Here is a 26492-nt window from a genome sequence, read left to right on the forward strand (position 1 = left end):
CACAGGAGGGGAGTGGGGGAGGAGAGGGAGATTGAGCTCTGGTTGGCTGTTCTGCCCCTGGAGGAGGCAGGGCAGTGAGGCAGATGGCCAATCAGAAGGCAGTTTCCCCCCCTTCCTTCACCCTCCCCTGCCTTTACTCAGCGACTGAAATTTGCTATCTTAACCTCACTTTGGGGAATGGAATGTGACATACGCATAATATTTGAGAGGGGCCTCGTCCCGGAGTGCAAAAGTACAGAATGCAGTCCGGCTCCGCCACTCATTAAAATGCAAGGGACTGTTTCTTTGTTCTCAAGTGTAGCTTTTCAAAAAAATCTGCTGCACACCGATTGGGAAACACGGCAGTAAGGAATGAGTAGGGAGAAGGGAGGGGCCAGCATGCTGGTCTCCTCCTACATAGTGAGTCAGATGCCTGCAGATATTGTAAGGCATAAGAAAGCTCATGCAGTGTGCAGGCCCTGACTTAGCAAGGAGGAGACCAGTAGGAGAAGGCAGCCGAATCCTCTGAGCCTAAGGAGTAAGTGGGGCCAGCAGAGAGAAATAAATTGCAACCCAGCCCCAGGAAAAGAGCTGGCGACTCCTGATAAGGAGGTGGATAATTAATTGTTTGAATTACCTACCACCAGGAGAAGACCTGGGCCTACTGCCATACGGAGAAGATACACAGAGAGAAATTGCCACCCAACTTCAGGAAGCAAGATAGGTGATAATAATTGTTTGCGCTGCCTAGATCCAGGAGGAGAACTGGGGCTCCTGCCATGAGGAGAGATTTAAAGACTGAGAGAAAATGAGGGGACTGGGCACAGAGTGTAAAGGGCATGCTTCAAAGTAACCCTGAGAGCTAGAAGTACCTTTTATTTATTTGGGACTTTTTGCAGGATTTTGTAGGATTTTTGTAATAACCAAGTCATAAGGAGAGTATTATTGAATCAAGTATGCCAGAAATGGAATTATTGGCTCCCGGATAAAGGAAACTGAGGCAGGGAGTACTGCAACATCATCCTAATCCAGCAGGAGGAATTACAGTCAGGTGTGCCCTACAATAGTGGGATAGGTGCAACGGTCCACAGCAGTTGCAGGAATTGCTGCATGTGAACATGGTGCACCTGAAATATGCTGTCTAATGTGCACCATTGCAGCTTTCTACAGTGCAAATTGTACTTTGTATCCTTAGTGTAGACAAGTTTTAACTGATCTGTGGAAATTAAAGGAAAAAAATGACATTGCCCACTTCAGCTCCAGCAAATAGCACAAGTCTGACCATCTCCACTACCCCTAAACTGCAATGTCTTCTCTGCTTCTTAGTGAATGGATTTTGGAGCCAGATGCAACAGTTGTGTTCTACGTCCTCCTGGGTGTTCTCTTTCCTCTCTACACAGAAATAAGGAGGGTGGCAGAACGTAGCCTGTTGTATATCAGCTCTATGTCACATGGGGACTCTCTTAATATTGGGGGAATACCCCAAGGGCTAGATTCACCAGGTTTATAGTACATTTGCTCTGGCGGAACCAGAATAAAGGGGCTGTAGCTTGACCATAAATCATGTCTTCCAAGGTAGAAAAGACTTAAACTATTAATCTAAAAAATAAGAAGAACCCAACTCCACCACACACATATACATTCTGTTTTGGGGGAGGGGGAAGGCCTTCACAAATCATAAATTAACAAAAAAGGGAACAAACACATTTCCCCCCTCTTTGTAGATTGCCTATAAGTGAGAGCTAGGAAGTAGATGTAATTATTGGGGGGGTTGCTCAGTACTGGAGTACAACAAACACTTAACAGTGCCAGTTCTACTGTGACTCAGAGGCAAGCTCTGAAGATGCTTCAGTAGCTAGGCCTTGGTAAGCACTAGCCCTTGTGGGCCCTAATAACCAGTCAGACACCTGGCTAAGGGAAAGGGTATTATACTAGGTCTTGCAAAAAAAGTTGCAGATAGTCTCGTGTGATGATTTCTTGGGGTGCCCAGGACTGTGAGTCACCTTGTTATCCACCAGTCTCCAAGGAGAGAGAGAGAGGCTTGCTGGTGCTTAACTAGGTGTCAGCTCCATGATACCTCCGGTCTCTTAGCCACCCAAACAATGTCCTCTGATCTCTTACTTTGCTTTGCAGGTTAACAATAGGTGTACCCTAGTCCTTGAGTCCCTTTGAAGCATTCTCCTGTGATATCCAGCCCATCACTGGATACCACAGTTTTGCTATCTCCAAGAGGAAAGTGCACACACCAGACTGTTTGATTCATCTGAGGATCAGTTCTTATATACCATCACAGCACTGAGATATATTTATAGTGAAAACAATCATACGTTTATTATCAAAGTTTAAGATTTAAGAAATAGTGAGTAAGAATAATGGAAACAGAAAAATTACATAAAACAAAATCCATACACTCTTTTTGGAGACAAAACATAATTTTAATAGGCTAACCCAGCGGTTCTCAAACTGTGGGTTGGGACCCCAAAGTGGGTCGCAACCCCATTTTAATGGGGTCACTGGGGGTAGCATTAGACTTGCTGGGGTGGAAGCTTCAGCCCTGGGTAGTGGGGATCAGATTACACTCTCCCTCGCCTGGGGCTGAAGCCCTTGAGCTTTGGCTTTGTCCCCCTGCCCAAGGTGGTGGGGCTTGGGCTTTGGTCCCCCTTCCTGGGGTTGTGTAGTAATTTTTGTTGTCAGAAGAGGATCGCAGACCAATGAAGTTTGAGAACCCCTGGACTAACCATCCGTCTAAAGCAGTCTATTCTTACCCAAAGCCTTCTTGAAGTGTTTCCAACCAAGGCTGGTTGGGATCCCATTTTCACAAATGTAATCACACTGGCCACTTATTTCCTCAGATGCAGGGTAAATAAGTGTCCTTTCACTTTCTTCATATATTCCCCCAAAATCCATTGTTTGTCCCCAGAGTTAGCATGATCCCCTCACACTGCCACCCTGGGTTTATTCCCTGGTGTGCTGACTTCACCTGTAAACAGAGCTTCCATTGTATTGGCTTACAATGCTTAATTTACATGTATCATAGTATATCAGGGTTGGAAGGGATCTCAGGAGGTCATCTAGTCCAACCCCCTGCTCAAAGCAGGACCAATCTGCAATTTTTGCCCCAGATCCTTAAATGGCCCCCTCAAGGATTGAGCTCACAACCCTGGGTTTAGCAGGCCAATGCTCAAACCACTGAGCTATTCCTCCCCCCATGTGAACTGAGGCACACAGGTGAATAGACATCCTTTGTCTGGCAACCCTGCCTTGATTCAGACTTTTTTAGGAATATGTTTATTTTTGCATATATTTCACAACAATCCTCGATGGGCCTGAGCTTTACAGATGCTAATCTGTATTCTCATTGCACATTCATTTATATTCTGCTTTTGCTTTCATCACTTTCTCCACATTTGTTTTAGAGCAAGGGCTGCCTCCTGCTCCAGCAAAAGCTTCCAAACCTTCTTAGGGCATTTCTACATGTACAGCACTGCAGTGATGCAGCTGCATCATTAAAGCGGCACTGCTGAAGTGGGTGTGGTGAAGACACTCTGTGCCAGAGGTGGGCAAACTTTTTGGCCTGAGGGCCACATTGGGGTTGCAAAACTGTATGGAGGGCCAGGTAGGGAAGGCTGTGCCTCCCCAAACAGCCTGGCCCCCACCCCCTATCCGCCCCCTCCCACTTTTAGCCTCCTGACTGCCCCCTCAGAATCTACAACCCGTCCAAACCCCCCTGTTCCTTGTCCCCTGATTGCCCCCTCCTGGGATCCCCCACCCCTAACTGCCCCCCGGGACCCCACCCCCATCCAACCCCCCTGCTCCCAGTCCTCCAACCCCTATCCACACTCCGGCCCCCTGATAGGCCCCCCGACAGGCCCCCCTCTTCTATCCACCCCCCTCATTCCCCATCCTCTGACTTCCCCCCCCGCAGAACCTCCGCCCCATCCAACCACCCCCTGCTCCCTGTCCCCTGACTGCCCCCCGGGACCCCCCACCCCTTATCTGCCCAGCTGGAGCGAGACACGCTGCCACTCTGCTCGGCAGGAGCTCGCAGCCCCGCTGCCCAGAACGCTGGTGGTGCGGTGAGCTGAGGCTGCGGGGGAGGGGGGACAGCAGGGGAGGGTCCAGGGGCTAGTCTCCCCGGCCGGAAGCTATGGGGCTGGGCAGGATGGTCCCGCAGGCCAGGTGTGGCCAGCGGGCTGTAGTTTGCCCACCTGTGCTCTATGCCAACAAGAGAGAGCTCTCCTGTCAACATGATAAAACCACTTCCACAAGCAGCAGAAGCTGTGTTGGCAGGAGACGCTCTCGCTGACATAGCTCTCACTCATGCACTTATGTTGGTGTAACTTATGTCACTGAGTGTTTTATTCACACCTCTGAGCAGCATAAATTATGTGGCAGAGTGACATAGCCTTAGGCAAATTTTAGCACATGTTGGGGATGGGTGAGTTGCTACAACTTATAGATGTCTTCCTTTTCCACTCAACCCTTTCTAGATTTTGGTCTTTAATAACTATCTAAAATATTCTGTTCATTGTAAACCCTCTGGCCGAAGCTCCTTCTTCTGGAAGCATTCTTTTTTCTGTTCCCTGTTCTTAGGATGACACAATTTGTGCAGTAATGTTTGGCTTTCCAGGCTGAAATAATGTGCAATGTATTTATTAACAGGAGATCTAAAGAAACCACTGTGGGCAGAGTATTTCCCTGAGTGACGCACCTCTTTCCCCTTCACAGAATAAAGTTTCCTATCTGAGGGTTGTTTCCTGCTGGGATTTCCAGACTATAAAAACACCATTTCTGTCCTCAGATTTAGAAAGAGACAAGGTGGGTGAGGTAATATCAAACTTATATTCTGGACTCCTCTATTTTACAAGTAGACCTGGACATCTAAGCTTCCTCTGTCAACTGACAGAGCAGCTCCTCTTAATGGGTATCAACTGATTAATTGTATATGTATACTGTTAGCCCTTGGACCAAATCAGTCAGCCCTGGAACTGTGTGTTGACCTCAGAAGGGGCTAAATTCAGGTTCTCAACCCCCACCCACATCTAGTCATCGGCCCATTTAGGTGGTGAGACAAGACATGACTGGTTGGTAAGATGCAAGTAAGTGGGTTTATTAACTGAATACATGTGTACAAGTAAACAAGGACCCTCAACTTAACTAAAATAGTACAAAACAGGCTCGGTTGTCAATGGATGGAATATGGCATAAAGCCAGAACCCCAAAGGCCCTTACAGAAAAGAGGGATCCACAATAAGAGTAATGAGAGTAACCACACTACCATGTCTCGTTGACAGGAGAAGATAGGCAGACCCCAAGGAAAGCAGGAATCAAGCTGACAGGGCGCAGGATCAGGAACTTGGGAGACTCAGGAACCACGCAGGTGAACAGGTAAGTCGTTGGTCTTTCGCTGATCTTCTATCTTCTGTCTTCCACTCTTGACCCATGGTCATGTGTGTAGTATGCGAACCTACAGTTGATGATTACAGATGCATGTGTGTGTGAGGTCCGGATGGAATAAGTTCAAGTTCTGCAGACCTGGTCTGTCTTGGGGGTTTCTAGCAGCTGTGCTATTGTGTGGGCCACTGGACTGCTCCTCAGCTCAGAAGTAGAGGTCCCAGTCAGGCTACTACCTCTGGCAGCTCTGAGGCAACAAGCAGCAAGTGGCGAGTAGCCCTGAAGAGTGGATGAATACCCTTTAAGTAACTTAATTGTTACTAGGCAGACTTTGAGTCACCTGACTCTCCCATTTTCCTGCACTTTTGGAAAAGGGCGCCAACTGTGGCATAAAGAAGGGTACCAAATAATGAGGCCAAGAACAACAAAGTAGAAACCAGTATGGCCAACATAAAACCGTAGCTGGAAATTCTTCCCCAACAGCACATTCATTTCTACTGACATTGACAGATGGGATTCCATAGGCTCCCTGCATCCCACCAGATTTTACATTCATTACTGATAATGTAGCACTGTATATTAGAATATACATCTTAGCAGAAAATGCCTCGCTAGTCACAGGGGAGAAAAAGACCAAAGGGCAGATCCTCAGCTGGTGTAAATTGTCATAGCTCCACTGACTACAGTGAAACTATGATATTTTATGCCAGCTAAGGATCTGCACCCAAATCCCTTTCTGGCTGCTTCTGATAATATCATAGAACAATAAGAAATTAGGACATTGAGAAAGATTTTGGAATTGTCTGCACTAAAAGAAATCTTTAAAAAAAGAAGTAGTTAGGGCCTGATCCTCAAGTGTGTTGCTAAGCACTCACAATTCCTATTGAAACCAATGGGCAATGCTCAGGCGTAAGACCTAGGCCCTGATTCTCCACTGCCTTATGCTTTTGGGTAGTCATTTACACCAATGCAAAGTGAGCGCAAAAGGAGCAAATACCATGATTTGAATGGTGCAGAATTAGGTGCATAAAGAGCAGAAAATAAAAGCTACACAGATATATTTAATTTTAAAAAATTCAAACTGGTACAAATAAATATTGAACTTCAAGTGAAGAAAACCAATTTAAAAGAGTAACAAACAGCTGTGGCCTCTTCATAATACCCAGCTGTTGTCTCCCACTGCATGACAATATCAGAAGTTTTCCGCACCGTTGTTTTCCCATGTGGTTCTGTTTGAAAGAATCCTTTTCATGGCTCACAGGAGAAGCCCAAATAGATTTGAACAAATTCCAAAGACCATGATCTACTGCCTGTATTACTGTCGCTTGTATGTGCAGGCAATCAGCAAATGTGAAGTCAATTCAGAAACTCTGCTGGCGTGAAAAATGTCTTGTCTATAGTTGTGGAGACATTTCTAATGTCACATTGTGACAACAGAGAATAATATAGTAAAAGGTTTTTCTGTACCATAGAACTACAATGTCTAGCTGGGGCCCCAGTGTGTGTATTTTTTAAACTAATTTCCAGGCACAGAATGGGACACATATTGTCACTAGGGTTGTCAAGCGATTAAAAAAATGAATCACAATTAATCATGTGATTAATCGCACAGTTAAACAATAATAGAATCCCATATATTTAAATATTTTTGGATGTTTTCTACATTTTCAAATATATTGATTTCAATTACAACACAGAATACGAAGTGTATAGTGCTCACTTTATATTTACTTTTTATTATAAATATTTGCACAGTTAAAAAAAATAGTATTTTTCAATTCCCCCATGACAAGTACTGTAGTGCAATCTCTTTATAATGAAAGTTGAACGTATAAATTTAGAATTATCTGAAAAAAAAACCTGCATTCAAAAATAAAACAATGTAAAACTTTAGCGCCTACAAGTCCAATCAGTCCTACTTCAGCTAATCACTCAGACAAACAAGTTTGGTTACAATTCGCAGGAGATAATGCGGCCTGCTTCTTGTTTACAATGTCACCTGAAAGTGAGAACAGGCATTTCCATGGCACTGTTGTAGCCAGCGTCACAAGATATTTACTTGCCAGATGCGCTAAAGATTCATATGTCCCTTCATGCTTCAACACAATTCCAGAGGACATATGCCCATGCTGATGATCAGTTCTACTCAATAACGATTCAAAGTAGAGTGGACCGACAGCATGTTCATTTTCATCATCTGAGTCAGATGCCACCAGCAGAAGGTTGATTTTTCTTTTTTGGTGTTTTAGGTTCTGTAGTTTCTGCATCTGAGTGTTGCTCTTTTAAGATTTCTGAAAGCATGCTCCACACCTCGTCCCTCTCAGATTTTGAATGGCACTTCAGATTCTTAAAACTTGGGTTGAGTGCTGTAGCTATTTTTAGAAATCTCACATTGGTACCTTCTTTGCGTTTTGTCAAATCTGCTGTGAAAGTGTTCTTAAAATGAAGATGTGCTGGGTCATCATTCGAGACTGCTATAACATGAAATATATGCCAGAATGTTGGTAAAACAGAACAGGAGACATAAAATTCTCCCCCAAGGAGTTCAGTCACAAATTTAATGAACGCATTATTTTTTTAATGAGTGTCATCAACATGGAAGCATGTCCTCTGGAATGGTGGCCGAAGAATGAAGGGGCATACGAATGTTTAGCATATCTGGAACGTAAATACCTTGCAACGCTGGCTACAAAAGTGCCATGCAAATGCCTGTTCTCACTTTCAGGTGACATTGTAAATAAGAAGCAGGCAGCAGTACCTCCCATAAATGTAAACAAACTTGTTTGTCTTAGCGATTGGCTGAACAAGAAGTAGGACTGAGTGGAGTTGTAGGCTCTAAAGTTTTACATTGTTTTGTTTTTGAGTGCAGTAATGTAACAAAAGAAAAATCTACATTTGTAGGTTAAACTTTCACAATAAAGATATTGCACTACAGTACTTGTATGAGGTGAGTTGAAAAATACTATTTTTAAATAATTTTTACAGTGAAAATATTTGTAATAAAAATAATATAAAGTGAGTACTGTATACTGTATTCTGTGTTGTAATAGAAACCAATATATTTGAAAATGTAGAAAAACATCCAAAATATTTAATAAATTTCAATTGGTATTCTATTGTTTAACAGTGCGATTAATCGTGATTAATTTTTTTAATCACGATTAATTTTTTGAGTTAATCACATGAGTTAACTGTGATTAATTGACAGCCCTAATTGTCAGGATATTAAATAATTACAATCAAGAACCAAAGAAGTATCAGAGATTAGTTTGAGTTTGTCAACATGATAACAATTGCTAATGAACCTCAAGCTAGTGACATAACTGGTGTGTAATAGGTTAAATTGTGTAACTATTTGGTTTATGAAATCTCCACTGATCTAATGTCATTCAGACATTGGGGCCAAATTCTACACCTACATTCTGAAAATCCCTTTTGAAATCAATGAGGATGAAGTCAATGGATTTACAAAGAATGCAGTTTAGCAAAGAATTTGGCCCCCAAACTATTATCAGAAGAAAATACTTACTCTTTGCATCTTATTTTTAAAGAAACATTTTAAATGTGTCATGACTGTCATTGCATTCCATTCTGCACAAACTGACATTTGTTTTCTAAAATGTGGTTGGCTTGCATATTTCATCCTGAATTTTTAATTTAATTACTAGGGGAGGGATCCTGCAAATACTTACTGCCAAACATAGTGCTTACAACTGTAGCAGTTTCATTACCACTAGGGGGAGTATTCAGTAGTAAAGCACTATGTTGGAAGTATAACCATTTGAAAGTTTTTGCTAAAAGAGCAGGAACTTTTATTAATCTAAAACTGATTACTTATAGTTGAATTATAATGTCACTGATTGATAATGCCTCATGATGGCATCATTTATGTAATATATTAAGATATAAAATTCAAAATGTAACAAATTATAGTAAAAAAATTTACTGGCAAAGTTGAATACAAAGGTCTTGGCATACAGGGAAAAATGTCCAAAGGGAAATGTAAGTATTTCTTCTGCATTTAGTTATTCTGAAATCTGAGTTGATTAAGTAAATGGATTTTTTTTTCTTGTGATAGTGAAGATTTTATTGATCCAGTGTGATTTAATAGTGCTCAGTAATTACAGGCAGAATGTGAGCTATGTTACATCACATATCAATATTTCCACTTTAATCGTGTGGGTGAGCTGTTTGTATAAATTCTTTCTCTGACAGCAGCTCCATGTGTTTTGTACTGTACTTTACTATTTATATACAGTTTGGATTTAATCCTTCAAGGTCCTGAGCACTCTGACCCTGTTCCAGTAAAGCATTTCAACATGTGCTTAACTGAATTGGGTTCAGAGTGCTCATCCCCCTGTAGAATTGAGCCCCTTTCAAGGTCCTTTTCTGTTAACCTTCCTCACACCGGTAATCTTTACTTGCACAAAGAGTCCCCATGATGTCAGTGGGAGCACTCCCGCACACGGGCAGCGGGTATAATAGGCCTGCAGCTGCTGCCGTGGGACACTAGGCTGGGGCTGCTTGGGCTGGGGCTCGGGTTGGTTGGCCAGCTGGGGCTGGCCCGGGGCTCCTCTGGCAGCACGGGGGGTGGAGTGGCAGTCTGGGGTTCCAGCCGGCCCAGGCCTTCTCTGGCCACAAGAGGCAGATGGGTGGAGGGGGGCCTCAGAGCTTTGGCCACGTGGGGGTAGGGCCTCGTGCGGAAGGGACGGGGCTGCAGGACTAGCCTCCCGAAGGGGGAGATCCACCTGCCGCCCATGATCCCATGAAAAAGGATTGCTCACATGAGTAATACTTGCAGGATCAGGCATTATATTTTAAAACGTATAGGTGATTTCCCCATTGCATTTTAGGTATGGTCTTCATGATGTGTTCATGAAATAGTCAGGTTGTAGGTTTTCTGGGGATTTTACTATAGTTATCTAAAATATGTGTAACCCACTCAGTGTGTTGCTTTGTCCCCCTAGGGGCGACTGGGCCATGTATAGAGTGCCATACTGAGAGTTATGGCTTATTTCAACAATCTCTAATGCACTAAGCCCCTCTTTTTGTCCTGTGACTGCAGAGGTGTTAATGGGCCACTCTACCTTGAATAGTCCCTTACAATGTGTGCTAACTACTTATGCTATGTTTCAGAGGAACAGCCGTGTTAGTCTGTATTCGCAAAAAGAAAAGGAGTACTTGTGGCACCTTAGAGACTAACCAATTTATTTGAGCATGAGCTTTCGTGAGCTACAGCTCACTTCATCAGTGATTATGCTATATAATCTGTTCCACACACATGTAAAGTCCTCAAAGCAGAAGTGGCAGATGGTCCCTAAAAGTGTGTGTGTGAGGGGGGCGGGGTGGAATGCACACAGGTGCCTGAACTGTGGCCCTGCCCCCTGTGCTGCCCCTTCTCCCTGAGGCCCCATCCTTGTGTTTTCACAAGTTTATGAATGTCCATTTCTCATAATAAGGATTTCCTTGTTTGGACACAGTCTTGGAATACTTGTGGCAGTTCAGCCTGTGAAGGGCATTCGGGAAGGGTGCATTTAGTTTTCCCAGATTTCTAGGTGTGGGTTTAAGCCAGTTTAGTTGTTTGTGAAGAAGGATCCTAAAAATATTGAACCCAACTCTTTTTTCTGCTATTATCCTCCTGGCAGAAATGTTGCATAAGGACTGTAGGCCTCAAAAAAGTACACATCACCACTTGTTTCTAATTTTTCATTATGTACATCTAACTTGTTCTATCCCTTCTCCACAAGCTCACACAAGACACAAAAGTAGAAAATTCATCTGGAGAAAGGCCTACTTTGTCCTTCTCAGTGACACAGTACAGTCTTCATTTTGATCTCCCTTATACCTATGTAACTTCACCAATTTCAGTGGGGTATTCCTGGTTTATAACAGTGAGATCAGAATCAAGCCCTAGATACGTTTTTAGAGGGGAATCTTCATCCTCTACCCTCATGTCCTCATACAGTCCCATACCCTTCTCTCAAGCTTGTCATCGTACTGCCTATTTAGTTTCCTTTTCGTAACCCCATTTCAGTGCCTTTTACGTCAACCTATTTGCCTAAAAGTCCCCTTCCCACACTAACCTATGAAAAATAGATTAGACAGAGGAATGCATGCCGTTCATATAGTTCCCTATGAGTCAGAGATCATCTGAGCTGACAAAACAAACACATATGGAGGAGTTAAAAAAAAAAACAACCTCTCATCTGCCCAAGATTATTGTTAGGATGCAACATATAATTGCTGAGAAATGTATGGCTACATAAATTGCTCTTCTAGAGGAAATGGGCATGCAGGCAACATGTATTTATTTTAGTGTTGTTCAGAGATTTAATGTGTGAGATTCAAGTTTGTTTGTTTTTTAAATGCAGCTGGCTAGGCTATCCCTGGGCACACGTGACCCTGTGACTGTAGGAGGACTATAATTCCCACCAGAAGAGGATCTTAAAGTGTTGTTTGCAGTTTTCATGGTCTTGTGAAAAAAGGAAGGGCATTTGTTTCAGTGTTTGCAGAGGACTCTTAATTACAGGCAAACCATTCAGGCAGTTGTTAATGCCAGTCATCTCGGGACTAACAGCTGAGCTGACAAAGCAACCATCAAATCTATTTCCATTATTTCTGTAAGGGAAACACTGAATTTGCGTGTGTGGGTGGGTGAAAGTCGAAGAGCTTTTTGGGCACTCAGGTTTTTAAAAAGTACAGTATAACAACTGGACTTGTTTCTGGAGGACCTTCACATGCACAATTCCTATTGACTTTAAGGCGTGATTCACTTGTGGACAGGTAGCAGGATTCCAAATCCCTTACATAGACTGTTGGGACTGAGAAAGGAAGAAAAGGGGAGTTTGTATTCCAGTGTTTCTTTGTACGCCTTTTAGTTCTGAGTGCTTTAAACTTTGAGAGATCTGCAACACCCGGTGCAAATATGTCAAGGAAATATCTCGCTGGAAAAAAGTCAGTTTATTTTCTTGGTACCTCCACCTCTTCAAACACAGGTACAATAACCCTGTGTGTCTCTGTGCACTTTGGGGTATTCTTTTTCCCCATCAGTTCATCTGGTTGATGTAAATTTCCCTATCTTGGGGTTAGCATTTCTTTTAATTCATATTCTCTAAGTGCACATTCATTTTCAAATGAAAATCTTGTAATTAGTGCAACACCATTTCAAAGAGGAAATTGGAGGGGGAGGGTAGGTGGGAACTGCAAGACAGTGCGAACTTCCTGCTGTTTGTGATAAGTGCTCTGTAACCATAGTCTTTAGAGAAAGCAAGAGAAAGGTGACTGTGTGCAGCTTGACTCTTGTCAAATTTACGTTTAACCTCTTCTTTACTTTCTTGGCACATTCAAGACAGGAGGGCATGGGCAGCAGGTGAACCAGCAGTTGGGGAAGGCTAGCTCTCTCCCCCTCCACCCAAAGCCCCTCTCCTCCTGTTTTGACCCTCCCCCGCTGGAGCCCAGAGTGGCCAAGCCCCACCACAGCCCCTGGATCCCCTGTCCCAGACCAGCACCCCCAGCCCTGGAGCACCAGGCAGGCTGTCAAGGTTCCTTCCCCACTCTGAACTCTAGGGTACAGATGTGGGGACCTGCATGAAAACCTCCTAAGCTTACTTTTACCAGCTTAGGTTAAAACTTCCCCAAGGTACAAACTATTTTACCTTTTGCCCTTGGACTTTATTGCTGCCACCACCAAACGTCTAACCGGGTTTATTATTGGGAAAGAGCCGTTTGGAAACGTCTTTCCTCCCAAAATCCTCACCAAAACCTTGCACCCCACTTCCTGGGGAAGGCTTGACAAAAATCCTCACCAATTTGCATAGGTGACCACAGACCCAAACCCTTGGATCTTAAGAACAAGGAAAAAGCAATCAGTTTCTTAAAAGAAGAATTTTAATAGAAGTAAAAAGAATCACCTCTGTAAAAATGAGGATGGTAAATACCTTACAGGGTAATTAGATTCAAAACACAGAGAATCCCTCTAGGCAAAACCTTAAGTTACAAAAAGTCACAAAGACAGGAATATTCATTCTATTCAGCACAGCTTATTTTCTCAGCCATTTAAAGAAATCAGAATCTAACGCATATCTAGCTAGATTACTTACTAAGTTCTAAGACTCCATTCCTATTCTGTCCCCGGCAAAAGCATCACACAGACAGACCCTTTGTTTCTCCCCCCTCCAGCTTTGAAAGTATCTTGTCTCCTCATTGGTCATTTTGGTCAGGTGCCAGCGAGGTTGTCTTAGCTTCTTAACCCTCTATAGGTGAAAGGGTTTTCCTCTGGCCAGGAGGGATTTTAACGGTGGTTACCCTTCCCTTTATATTTATGATACAGGCGGCACCACCACAGTGCCCCTGACCCCAGCCAGGCGGGCGGCACCGCAGCACCCCCAGCTGGAACACCAGGTGGGCACAAGCCCTAGCTGCCCCAAGTTCTGGCGGCAGGCTGTCCAGCCCAAGCCCCAGCCTGGGCCACGAAAGAGCAGGAACTCACAGGCACTCCTGGGGGTGGAGCATGGGCAGGGCACACCAAGTCGTTTGGGGAGGCTCAGCCTCCCCCCGCCTATTATACCCACTGCCCATGCAGGAGGGACCTGATTCTCCACCCTTTTACCAAGATTGACACCAGCATAATCCCATCCATTTCAATGGAGTTACACTGGTGTAAAACTGAAGTGAAAGAGTGGAGAATACCCATATCTTTAACTGTGTCAAGTATTTCAGGAAAAAATCCTGCACTAGCAGGAGAATGAAGTAGATGATCTATTCTAACAGACCTTTTTATTTGGCTATTCAACATAAGTCCTGCCTCATTTTTACCTTTTCCCATAAAAATATCATACTATTTCCTCCCATCCCCCAGCCAAAATAAATGCTCTCTAGAGCCAAATAATGGCAGCCCCAGTATGAGTATATTGGTGGTGAAAGCGTACAAGGAGCCCCTGTCCTCCAGGGCTCCTGTGCAGCATTTTCCAAGCACATTGTATATGATAAGGGAGAAGGAACCAGAGAGACAGTGACGGCCAGAGGAGGCATGTGTGGGTAATATTACTATTGTTCACATGCACACAGGAGGGGTGGGAGGGGAGTAGAGATTGTCCGAAAAATTCTGATGAAACCCTATCCTGTCAGAACATGTGGTTCTGTTGAAATCAAAATGCTTTGCAAAATCAGCTTGATTTTGCCAGAATTTAGTTTTAGAAGAAAACCAGGGGGGAAAAGTTCCAACATTGTTGAGATGTCCCATTTTGACTTTTTTGGAATGAAGCATTTTGATTTTGTTTTGAAAGGACTTATTCTGTGTTATAATATAATGCAACATTTAAAAAAAGTTGCAATCAAAACAAAGTGTGTAGGGTAAAATCTTTTATTGGATCAGCTTCTATTAGTGAGAGAGACAAGCTTTGGAGCCACACAGAACCCTTCTTCAGGTCTGGGAAAGGAACTCCCAGCATCACAGCAAAATGCAAGGTGGAACAGATTGTTTAGTGTAAGTAGTTTAGTGTAAGTAGCACATATTGTAAGGGATCATTCAAGCCAGAGTGGGCCATTAACACCTGCAGTCATAGAACAAAAATGGATATTTACAGACTGTTGTAATAAGCCATAAATCCAGTCTCTCTGTTCAATCCATGATTTTTAGTGTTTAGCAGAGTTATGAATTTAAGCTTCCAGGCTCATCTTTTGAAAGTGTTGTGCAGGTTTCCTTTGATTATGAGGACTGATAGATCAGACAGAGTGATTGCTTTGAAAAAAAAGTGTTCACCCACAGGTGATAGGGTTTTTTTTTGTCTTTTAGCATTTTCCTGTGTGAGTTCAAGAGTGGAGTGATTGTCTGGTTTCACCCACATAGTTGTTATTGGGGCATTTAGTGCATTGGATGGAGGTATTACCTCACCCACTTTGTCTCTCTTCCTGTACCCAACACGGCTATAACTGCAGAACCACTGCTTGTATCCTCAAGGCTGAGCTAAATGGAATTGCAAGAGAATGTGAAAAATGGCTGCTGATTCCCTGCTCAGTTAGAAGCAAATACATCCCCCAGCTCCACATCATTCTTCATCTTCCAGTAGGGAATGTCCTGTGCCTGGAACAGATGTGAAAAATGGTGGTCATGTTTACTGCTCTGCAGCTGCAATGAGCTCAGCCATGCACACATGTTTTTCTATTGCTAGACCATCTCCACACACCACAATTTGGTTGGTACTACTTGGCATTTTTCTCTGCTTTCTTAAGGCAGCTGAATTTGAGCTGCTGGCTTAAAGCACCTCTGAAAATTGACTGCTAGGTGTCTTAAGTACCCTAAAACTAAGATGCCAAAAAATCAGTTTTGAAAATGTTAGCTTAAGTGATTTGCCCAAATCAGTGGCAGAGCCCACAAGTAGAAGTCAGGAGTCCTGAATCCAGCCCCTTGGTCCCCTTGAAACATGCAGTCATGGTCTCATTCCAGAAGTCTCATTATTCACTTTTATTTAATGAAGAACTGCTTTGCAATGGTTAGCAACCCATCTTCCAAATTAAATCCATTTCAATAAACAGTTCAAAGTTAAATAAGTAAAGGTCCAGTGTGCCTTGTACTACACATAAACCCTATACTTGATTAACAGATTAAAAGGAGGGATACTTAAAAATTTTTTGCAGCACAGAGGAACATAACTGAGTATTATCAAAGTCAGGCTTAGGCCACTGCAGTCCTTGTCAAACTCAATTCCCAGGTGTCCCTCTTAAAAGCAGGTCTTCATATGGTGTTAGTTTTCATGATCCCGGGACAAGTGTAAAGGCCCCTATTTTGACATTTGCAGAGGGTCCTATATTATTGCTATTATTTGTGTTACAGTAGCACCTAGGGTTTGTCTACATTGCAATGTAAGCCCAGGCTCAGACTCAGGCTCAAGCCAATCCCTGTCTCCTTCTGTCTACACACAAATGGAGGAGAGGAAGGTGATCAGGAACAGTCAACATGGATTCACCAAGGACAAGTCATGCCTGACCAACCTGATTGCCATCTATGATGAGATTACTGACTCTGCGAATATGAGGAAAGCAGTGGACGGGATATACCTTGACTGTAGCAAAGCTTTTGTTACAATCTCCCACAGTATTCTTGCCAGCAAGTTAAAGAAGTACGGATTGGATGAATGGACTATAAGGTGGATAGAAAGCTGGCTAGATCGTCAGGCTCAATGAGTAGTGATCAACAGCTCGATGTCTAGTTGGCAGCTAGTATCAAACGGAGTGCCCCAGGAGTCAGTCCTGGGGCCGGTTTTGTTCAACATCTTCATTAATCATCTGGATGATGGGTTGGATTGCACCCTCAGTAAGTTCACAGATGACACTAAGCTGGGGGGAGAGGTAGATATGCTGGAGGGTAGGGATAGGGTCCAGAGTGACCTAGACAAATTGGAAGACTGGGCCAAAAAAAATCTGATGAGGTTCAACAAGGACAAGTGCAGAATCCTGCTCTTAGGACAGAAAAATCCCATGCACTGCTACAGGCTGGCGACTGACTGGCTAAGCGGCAGTTCTGCAGAAAAGGACCTGGGGATTACAATGGACAAGAAGCTGGATATGAGTCAGTGTGCCCTTGTTGCCAAGAAGGCTAACGGCATATTGGGCTGCATTAGTAGGAGCATTGCCAGCAGATTGAGGGAAGTGATTATTCCCTTCTATTCAGCACTAGTGAGGCTACACCTGGAGTATTGCGTCCAGTTTTGGGCCCCCCACTACAGAAAGGATGTGGACAAATTGGAGAGAGTCCAGTGGAGGGCAACGAAAATTATTAGGGGGCTGGGACTCATGATTTACGAGGAGAGCCTGAGGGATCTGGGTTTATTTAGTCTGTAGAAGAGAAGAGTGAGGGGGGATTTGATGGCAGCCTTCAATTACCAGAAGGGGGGTTCCAAAGAGGATGGAGCTTGGCTATTCTCAGTGGTGGCCGATGACAGAACAAGGAGCAATGGTCTCAAGTTGCAGTAGGTTGGATATTAGGAAAAACTATTTCACTAGGAGGGTGGTGAAGCCCTAGAATGGGTTACCTAGGGAGGTGGTGGAATCTCCATCCTTAGAGGTTTTTAAGGCCCGGCTTGACAAAGCCCTGGCTGGGATGATTATTTGGGGTTGGTCCTACTTTGAGGAAGGGGTTGGACTAGACGACCTCCTGAGGTCTCTTCCAACCCTAATCTTCTATGAAATCTGACTCATGCCAGTAAGCCTTCTGGGCCCAGGCCCTAGAACCCAGCACAAGGGGTAGTTCTGAGTCCCACTATGACTTGCATTCACAGTGTAGTGTGGACACAGCTTGAGCCCAGGTCCCGCAGACTTGTGTCCTCCAGCACTATCCCACAATCCCATCTGGCAGATGTGGGGCAGGTGACACCAAGATGCTGGTGTGCATTCTGCCATTGGTAGATATATGTTGCTACCTGCAGCTTGTAATAAATTTTGCATTGAGTCATAAGTCAGATATCTGTTCCACTCCTATATGAATAAGAAACATGAAACAAACTTACCAGGCTCTGGGGCTACTTCTGCCTCTTCTGGTTTTGCTGACAGTTCTACAGTGGGCTGCTCCTGGCGGGTGGGAGGAGGGTGGAAGAGGTCAAAATGGAGAGCGGGAAGCAAAAATAGCAGTTAAGTATTTAAAATTACTTTTTTACTTGGTGCTTGCACATTCTTACAAAGATGTGCTGGGGTGTTGGAAGGCAGTATAAGGTTGTTATTTCTTTTAGTTCATCACACTATACAAAGCAGCCATGCCACAGCATAATGAGTCACTTGTAAACAGTAAAACTACCATGGGGAGGGTGAAGTGTAGTGCAATGACTGAAATACACCTGGGGGGTTGTATGCAGTCCAGAAATGTGCAGTTCTTTGAGTGTTTGTTTTATCATGTGTGTTTGCCTGTAATCCATAGGTAAATGGGAAAGGTTCTGTTGTTGGGGTGACCACACGCAATTCTGTCTCGTGGCCTGACTTGGTTCCCTCTGTTAAGGCCACACCTTGCTCTGTGGGACATATGCCAGTACTTGCCCTGGCCATGTCCTATTTGCTGCCCTGGGACTCCACTTCTTCACTGACTGGAGTTTTCTTAATCCTTGCCCAGTTCCTGCTTCAGCTGGGTCAGGACCCAGGTTTGGTTCTAGCCTGTTGTTGTGTATCTCCATGATAGGAGGTAATTCATAGAGTACCTAAGATACCCGTTTGACCACCCTGTACAGTCCCTTGTACTTCTGTTGTAACTTGGCACTCAAACTCCTCTTCTTTCTGAGATCCCTGACCCAAACTAGCTCACTCCCCTTGTATATCTGCTTAACACCTGCTCAAGTAATACCTTAGCAACAGTCTATGCCTTGTGGTCAGGCAGTGATTGAGCAGATTACTTCTCATTGTGGTCATAGGCTCCCACAAAGAAGTAGTGACTGTGACTGCCTCTCAGTGAGAGGTAGAGGTTCCAGAATATCCATAGCTACCCTCTCCAACCATGCCATGGGTGCTCTGAGTGTAGTATGTGCTGTCTTATGGGCCCCTCAGGTATAGCAAGACTTTACCCAGTCCTTAACAGATCTACCCCATCCAGGCTGATGTTGAACCCTTTGCATAAGCTTCTCTATCCCCAAAAGTCCCACAGTCTTGTTGCTATATAGCGCCTTCAGAATCTCAGGCACCAATCCTCTTGGGACCACTAGGTGAGAGTAACGGCCCATGTTCTCTATGGCCTTTGAGTGGCTAACCAGAAGCCCTTGCTGTAGGTGTAAGTGAGGCCAGGCTTCTCTGTATTGGCATATACCTGGATCTGCCTGTACCTCTTCTGGCAGATCTGACAGTCTTTCTTCCTTCCCGTGCTACCTGTTCCTTGTACTTTCTATCCCAAGACCAGCCAATCGACTCCCAGAAAATGGAAGCAACCACCCTGATTCAAGTACAGCCGCCTGGCATTTAACACTTCCATTTTATTCTGACCACCAAGCTGTAAACAGTGAACTGTCTTCTGTGTTTGATGTGGCCACCAAAAAGAAGTAGTCTTTTGCAAAGCACACTGAGATTTGGTCAAGGGTCCATAACAATAAACCTTTGTTCTTAAGTCTAAATTAAATTAGTGTAGGTTATGTAAAATGTGACATACACCTCTACCCCAATATAATGCTGTCCTCAGGAGCCAAAAAATCTTACTGCGTTAAACCGTGAAACCATGTTATATTGAACTTGCTTTGATCCACCGGAGTTCACAGCCCTGCCCCCCCCGAGCGCTGCTTTACCGTGTTATATCCGAATTAGTGTTATATATCGGTCGGATTATATCACGGTAGAGATGTATTTCAAACCTCCCTACATATAAATATATATTCCTTCAGGCAGCCACCAAGTAAATGCTGCCTTTATTTTCTTGGCACATCTTGTTTTTATTAGTGACAAGGCTGTGTGGTCATATGATCACAAAGTTCTGTTTAGAATATTAATAAAATAAATATATTAGGCTAAAATTGTACCCAAGCCTGCAAGATATGTTCTATCCAGGATGCAAGACGTGTGCTCAGTCCTTCCTGTGAGTTGCTGAGAACCTTTAACTCTCACAAAAACAAAAGACAGGGAGTTGAGGGTGCTCAGTACCTTGCAGGATTAGTCCACTAAGCCTTTGAAAGATTACATACATTGTATGTAGCAGCAATAAGACATCAATATTACTAAAATCTAAAGACCCAGTTCAAAAATGTCAGGCATATCATTGCACAAGTATTTTAATATCTATAAAAAACAACCAGAGCAGTGTGAGCCAAATTTGCATTTCACAGCTAAAAATCAATGCCTCTCTGCACAGCTATGAGAACACATCAGAATAACAATGAGATACTTTGGCATATTAATACATTTAAAAAACATTATGTAAAACCTCCCTTGCTTTTTCAGGTGAAATCTTGTAGAGACAGCTCTCCATTTATGCTGGTTAAGCCTGTCACATATCTCCTATAAATCTATCTCTACTAATTACAAAGCTGCAATAAGTGAGGATTTTAACATTTATTATTTAATTTAATATTTCAATGTAATTACTAATGCAGATCCCCAATGCTGCAGACTGATCTGCAAGCTGCATCTGCACCTGGGTGGAACTACACTGACTTTTGATGGGCCTCTGCTCGCATGGATCAGCTTGCAGGATCAGGGCCTTAATTATTGCCACAATGCATTGTAGTAACTAAGGCCTCAAAATTATGGGTTATGACTGTTTTAAGAATTGACAGGTATCAAGGCCTTTTGGAAAATATAGAACAGAGCACTGAGAGAATAAAAAACTAAGGTCTAACAACCAGATTCCTTCAATAAGTCTGAGAAAACTCAGAGTTTATTGCAGTCTTTTGCAAGAGTGTACTGCTGATGCTTCTAAAGAGACTTCCTGTCTTTAATCTCTTTGAATGAAGGAATTAAAAATCATATTACATTAATATCTAACGTTGCTATTAGATGTGCCAGATGCTTATTAAAATGGGAATCAATATTAATTAAAATTTGTATAAAAGGGAAGTCAGCTATAAGTGATACAGCTTTGGACAATATATTGTGAACTTTAATGACAGGGTTTACCTCTTGGGCAGTCCTGGTGAGGGGGTGGTAAAGAAGACTTTATTTTTGATAAAGTGAAGTAGTATGGCTAATGTTTTCAATCAAGCATGCTTATGCTATCAATTTAGTAAATTTGTCTGTGTTGAAAGAGGCAGTAAATAAAAAACTGAAACCAAATACTGTATTTATAAAGACACTTGACCACAGAGTGGAATAAACAGAAATGTAACTGGTTAATAATGCCTGGACTCAGCTCAGCTGTACATACCAAGGTCTTACCATTATTGTTAAAACAAGGAGAACACAAATGGAAGATTTATATAGCTGTTTGGGCTTGCTGCAGAACAGTTCTTGAAGTGACTTTGCATTATATAATGGACTGTTAAAACAAGTTTAAAGAGCATCAAAGAATTTGGAGGGACTTTCTATCAATTATAGGAATTTTAAACTGGACATTTTGACAGCTAGCAGGGTTGATGGAGACACTGCAACATGAGCCAGCACAGAGCCCACAGAAAGTGATTTTCAGAGGTAAATTGCTGACCAGAGCAAACCAGCCTGTGTTCAAGGTATGTCCCAAGATGGTTGTACCAACAGTTATGGCCTAACTGGTCCTACACAGGCTGGTGTGTTACATAAAGAGACTGGAAAATTTCAGTCCCAGTTGCAAGAATACAAAAGCTGATATCTTGTTTTCTGTTGGGATGGTGAGAGAGGACTATTTTCATTTTGGATAGACATTTCAAATCTTTGGAAGAAGCACGGGTCACTGTAGCTGGGTGGTCACCCGCTCCTGCCCTGAAGGGCTTGAAATCAGCCCTGGGAGAGGGTTGCTCCTAGGAAAAGCAGCAAGCCTTGGCTGATTGGGAGAAACAGCTGCAGCCACACCCCAATCAGGGTCCAGCTGGCATTTATAAGAGGGCAGTGGGCCAGGAGGACAGTCTCTCTTTAGAGCAGTGGTTCCCAAACTTGTTCCGCCACTTGTGCGGGGAAAGCCCCTGATGGGCCGGTTTGTTTACCTGCCGCGTCCACAGGTTCGGCCGATCGCAGATCCCAGTGGCCATGGTTTGCTGCTCCAGGCCAATGGGAGCTGCTGGAAGTGGCAGCCAGTACATCCCTCAGCCTGCACCACTTCCCGCAGTCCCCATTGGCCTGGAGCAGCAAACCGCGGCCACTGGGAGCCGCGATCGGCCGAACCTGCGGACGCGGCAGGTAAACAAACTGAGCCGGCCTGCCAGGGGCTGTCCCTACACAAGCAGTGGAACAAGTTTGGGAACCACTGCTCTAGATGTTGAGAGGGAGGGGTCTGACTGCTGGGAGCTGAGCAGGGTACCTAAAGTAGAGCAGGGCTGGGGAAAGGCCAGAGGGGCTGGGGAAAGGCCAGAGGAGCTGGGGAGCTCTGGCCTGAGAAAGCCCCAGGCTGCAGGCCTTGATGAAGGACTAGGAAAAGGGTACTGGGGTTGCAGAGGGCAGCCCAAGGGTAGGCAGAAGCAGCAGGTCCAGACCCTCCTTGACGATGATGAGTGGCAGTTAATGATGAGTCCGCCCCAGGGAGCGGGGGCTAGATGGTGACTGGCAGTAGCCAAAGACTGAGGCGAGGTGGGGATAGAGGGTGGGGGTTACCCAGGTGGGGAGACCCAGATCTGTGGGGGTACTGCCAGGGGGCAGCAGCCCAGTGTGAAAGGGGCACCGGGGTCCGGGAGGGACTTGGGGCCCAGTGGCAAGCGGGACACTGGCCTGCAGAGGGCACTCTGGAGGCTGGAAACACTAATTTCCTGGACTACCAGGAGGAGGCGCTGCAGGGGTGAGCCACAGTCACCATCTGATTGGTCCCTGCTAGGACATCCAAGAAGAGGAACCAAGTTGGATCATCCAGCAGAAACAGGATAAAACAGCCTGTGACCTTCAGCACATTGCTTCCCAAAAGTCAGAGACACTTGGAAAGGAGAAGACGGAGGTCCTTGACCATCCACCTGGGAGTCCTCCTGGTGACATCAAGTACCCATCTCAAGTACGCAACTTTAACTGCCTTTCTGTTTTCTAGTACTGGGTTGCCTGCTAGTGCACTGAGAAAAGACTTCTCTGTCCTTTACTCCATTTGTGACCAATAACTGAGCTGAACGCTGGTGGCTGAGCAAAGATCTGGTGATAAGTAACACACAGACTTTCCCTTGGGTGATAACACAAATCAGTCAATTGACCACTTCCTGAAACTGGGTACTTAATTAGTAGGGAAGTGTCGATGCTTGTGTACATATTTAAAGATGGTCACAGAAGTGTCTTTTTTTTTTGTAACTGATTCCAATCAAGATTGTTTTAAGGTAGCTTTAAAACTGAACAAGTTACCATTGTTAACTAAGATTGTAGAACGCTGTACTTGTGTCTACCATTGTTTATGGTTTCTTACTACCTTTCAAGTTCTAGATGATATAGACATAAAATGAGACCAAGTGTACAAGCGTTTTGAACTGCACTCAGTCTGTCATAACTGTAAGAGTTCATGTTAGATAGTTAGGAGTGTCAGTCAGATCCTGGGGCCATATCTTTCACAGGCAAATAGATTAAAAGGGTTGACTATTATACATCTATTGGGTAGGAGACCTTAGTGAATTGGCATGTAAATAATTGACCAAAATCGTTTTGTGATCTATCTTTGAATTGTTTTTCCATCTGTTGTGTTAGCAACACCAGAACTGAACCAACTGAAACAAGTAAGGCCCTATTCTGAGGAACTCGGTCAAAAATCTAAACAAAATTACCTTCAAGGTAATTATTGAGTGTTATTTTATTTTATTATATAATTAGATTCTGAAAACCAAATGTTCCTATCAACCAACTTTTTAATTCATGTAGCCAAATCTTAGTCCAATATAGTTTTTGCCTTTTTATATTCTATACTGTTATTTGCCATTAAGGATATTTAATAAACCCTATCAAACTAATTTGAATCTTGTGTCCCAAACAATTGAAATTAAAAAGCCCTAAAACAGATCAGCTAAAGCAGTTGCTTAATTAAGGTTTTGTTTTATACCCTATCTTTCTTATAGTATGCTAAGTAAGTTATCCTTGTGTGGGTATATACACACACCTTATTTAAAATTTTATATGGTAAATGGGTTTAATCTTGATGAACTTTAAAGTAACTTTTCTCTACTAAATTTTGGATTTTAGAAGATAAGCTGTTAGACCAATAGACCAGTTCAAAAATAGAAAGACTACTATGATTACCTTGTTTCCAAGAAGAAGATTAGTCTGGGTTTAGATTAGCAGAGGAAAAAGTGACAATGACAAAAATTATAAGTCTGAATTTATTTTTAGTTTGCTGAAGGCCTGATTTTGTTTTGTTGGTATACTAGGTTTTTTCCCCCATTAGCTATTTTTATAGGGGGTTATATTTAACTTTCCATAACCCAGATAAAACTATGCTAGCTTACTCAAAAGTAGTCTTAGGTGTCTTGATTTTTTTTTTATTATCTAGACCACCATTCACTGATATGTAAAACACTGAATACTTTTTAAATTGCCTGCTTACCTGGGACTTTTTCCAAGTTGGTGCTCACTAACAAGGACCTATTCAAACTTGATTGAACTAAGTTGCATTGCTCCAAACTCCAAAGTGAGCCTCACACCTGATTTGTCTGCAGATCTCAGAGGGAGTCACTGAGAAGTGGAGTGAGCAAAATTCATAAACTTTAAGAATCAAGGCCTTGAGAAGCCTTCCCTTACAGGTCTACAAGCCATTAGAGGGGAGGCAGACTTATCAGAATCTCCAAGACAGACAACAAACAGGCCATGCCAGCTTTAGAACCATTTCTCCCTGTACCTGAAGGTTGTCTGCTCATGAGAACTTAGGGCTGTGCTAGCATATCATTGCCATCTGTCTCCTTGATTGCAATTCCAGCTCCAACTCTACAAAAGTCTAGAAGACAGAAAGCTAAAGCGTTGGTGACCCTGGGTCTTATTTTTTCCTCTCTATTTTAGATCTTTTGTTTTTATTAGCTGGAGATTTCCCAACTGTTTTCTCTTTATTTTCAGGATGTGGAAGTGAGTGTGGCTGTGTGTATACATGTGCATGGGGAAGCCACATGAGGAAGGCATCAGAAAGAAAAGTTTCAACAGCTCTAAATATTGTCTCAAGACACTTGTTAAAGAGTGTTCTGTGTGTAAAAGTCCTGAGAGCCTTGAGATTGTCATTTGTCTTTTCTGGTAAACAAGAGTTGTTAAACTTCTCCTTATCAAGAGTGTACTGTTAAAATTTGTTTTATAATACGTTTGCTGGGGGCATTGGTGGAGTGGGAGAGGGTTAGCGACCCCATAGTAACTGAAGTCCGGGTAGGTAGTTTCTAATTGACTCTGAGGTTGTGGCCCAGACATTAGGTGGTAGTTTGGTTTCAGTGTTAAGGTACTTAACTAGATTCAAAGCATAGGTTTGTTTAATTTGGTAAAATGGTTTAATTGGGATTTTTAAAGCTCACAGGCAGCAAGCTTCTTAGAATTTATATAAGGACTGATTATTTTTGGTATTTGATTAATTCCAATCTATTGTGGAGACTAACTTGAAACTGGGTTTGTTTACTGTAATTTGATAAGTAAAAACAACATTTAGTATTATGAATAGTTTGGTTCTGGTGATATGTTTTCTTGAATTTATTTTAGTTTAAGAGTTTCAACAACATTTATAAGCCAGAAACCAATAATGAGTCACATTCCTTTCAGTAGGCCACATGGGACCAGAAGCTTTTAGGGTCTGGGATGGCTACAACCCTGTCAGTCTGGAAGCCGTCTAGTTCCTTCTAATGAGTCTGGTTCTCACAGAATCGGTGCCTGAAGAGGAAGGAAAAGTTGACTTATGTATTTGTAATGATTTGGGGAATCTTCTATGTACTGCTTATGAATTCTCCAGTTTGAAATTTGAACTGCCTGTATCCTTATATCTTATGGCTGTCTTTCAGAGTATTCTTACATCATAACCCTTGTGCTGAGGAGGGAAGGGACAGACATGTATCTGGCTTTAAATAGGATGATTGGTAAAAGTTATAAGAACCTGAATAGTTATTTAGATCATCACAGAAGAGTGGAGTAGCTGCAATCTGGATGGAACAAGCTCTACCCAGCTTGTCTAGAGAGCTAGTGTTTGGAGGAGTGGATTTCCCCCAAAGCGTGACCCAAAAAAAGGTACTGATACTAGCCTTTAAAACCAGAGATTGGATGGATCAGAAAGTGAGACAAAGGAAGCCTGGGCAGGCGAGGAACAGAGGGCATGATTTCATAGCAAAGGGACCAGCCAACAAAGAAGAAAACTGGCTGCACGGGAAAGAAAGACTCCATGGTTGAGAGGAGAAATTGTGTGCAGAAGGGGTGGGGATCCTGGACTCCTTAGAGCAGTGGTTCTCAAACTTTTGTACTGGTGACCCCTTTCATATAAAAAAATCTGAGTGTGACCCCTCCTTATAAATTAAACACTTTTTAAATATATTTAATGCCATTATAAATGCTGGAGGCAAAGTGGGGCTTGGGGTGGAGGCTGACAGCTTGCGACCCCCCATGTAAGAACCTTGTGACCCCCT

The 26492-nt window shown here is 43.3% G+C and overlaps 1 long non-coding RNA gene across 5 annotated transcripts; it reads left to right on the forward strand.

Moving 5' to 3' along the window:
• The first annotated feature begins 184 nt into the window (after positions 1-184).
• LOC125640547 (uncharacterized) lies at positions 185-25160 on the forward strand. Of its 5 annotated transcripts, none has more exons than XR_007357811.2 (6): positions 185-703; positions 4708-4797; positions 5274-5367; positions 22766-22936; positions 23608-23691; positions 24961-25160. It is a non-coding gene; the product is annotated as an uncharacterized LOC125640547 (long non-coding RNA). The 5 variants fall into 5 exon arrangements; XR_007357809.2 differs by lacking the exon at positions 23608-23691 and having other exon boundaries at positions 185-517; positions 627-703; XR_007357808.2 differs by lacking the exon at positions 23608-23691.
• Positions 25161-26492: the final 1332 nt, after the last annotated feature.

The sequence above is a fragment of the Caretta caretta genome, chromosome 1 (genome assembly GCF_965140235.1).
Source record: "Caretta caretta isolate rCarCar2 chromosome 1, rCarCar1.hap1, whole genome shotgun sequence".
Taxonomy (NCBI): Eukaryota; Metazoa; Chordata; order Testudines; family Cheloniidae; genus Caretta; species Caretta caretta.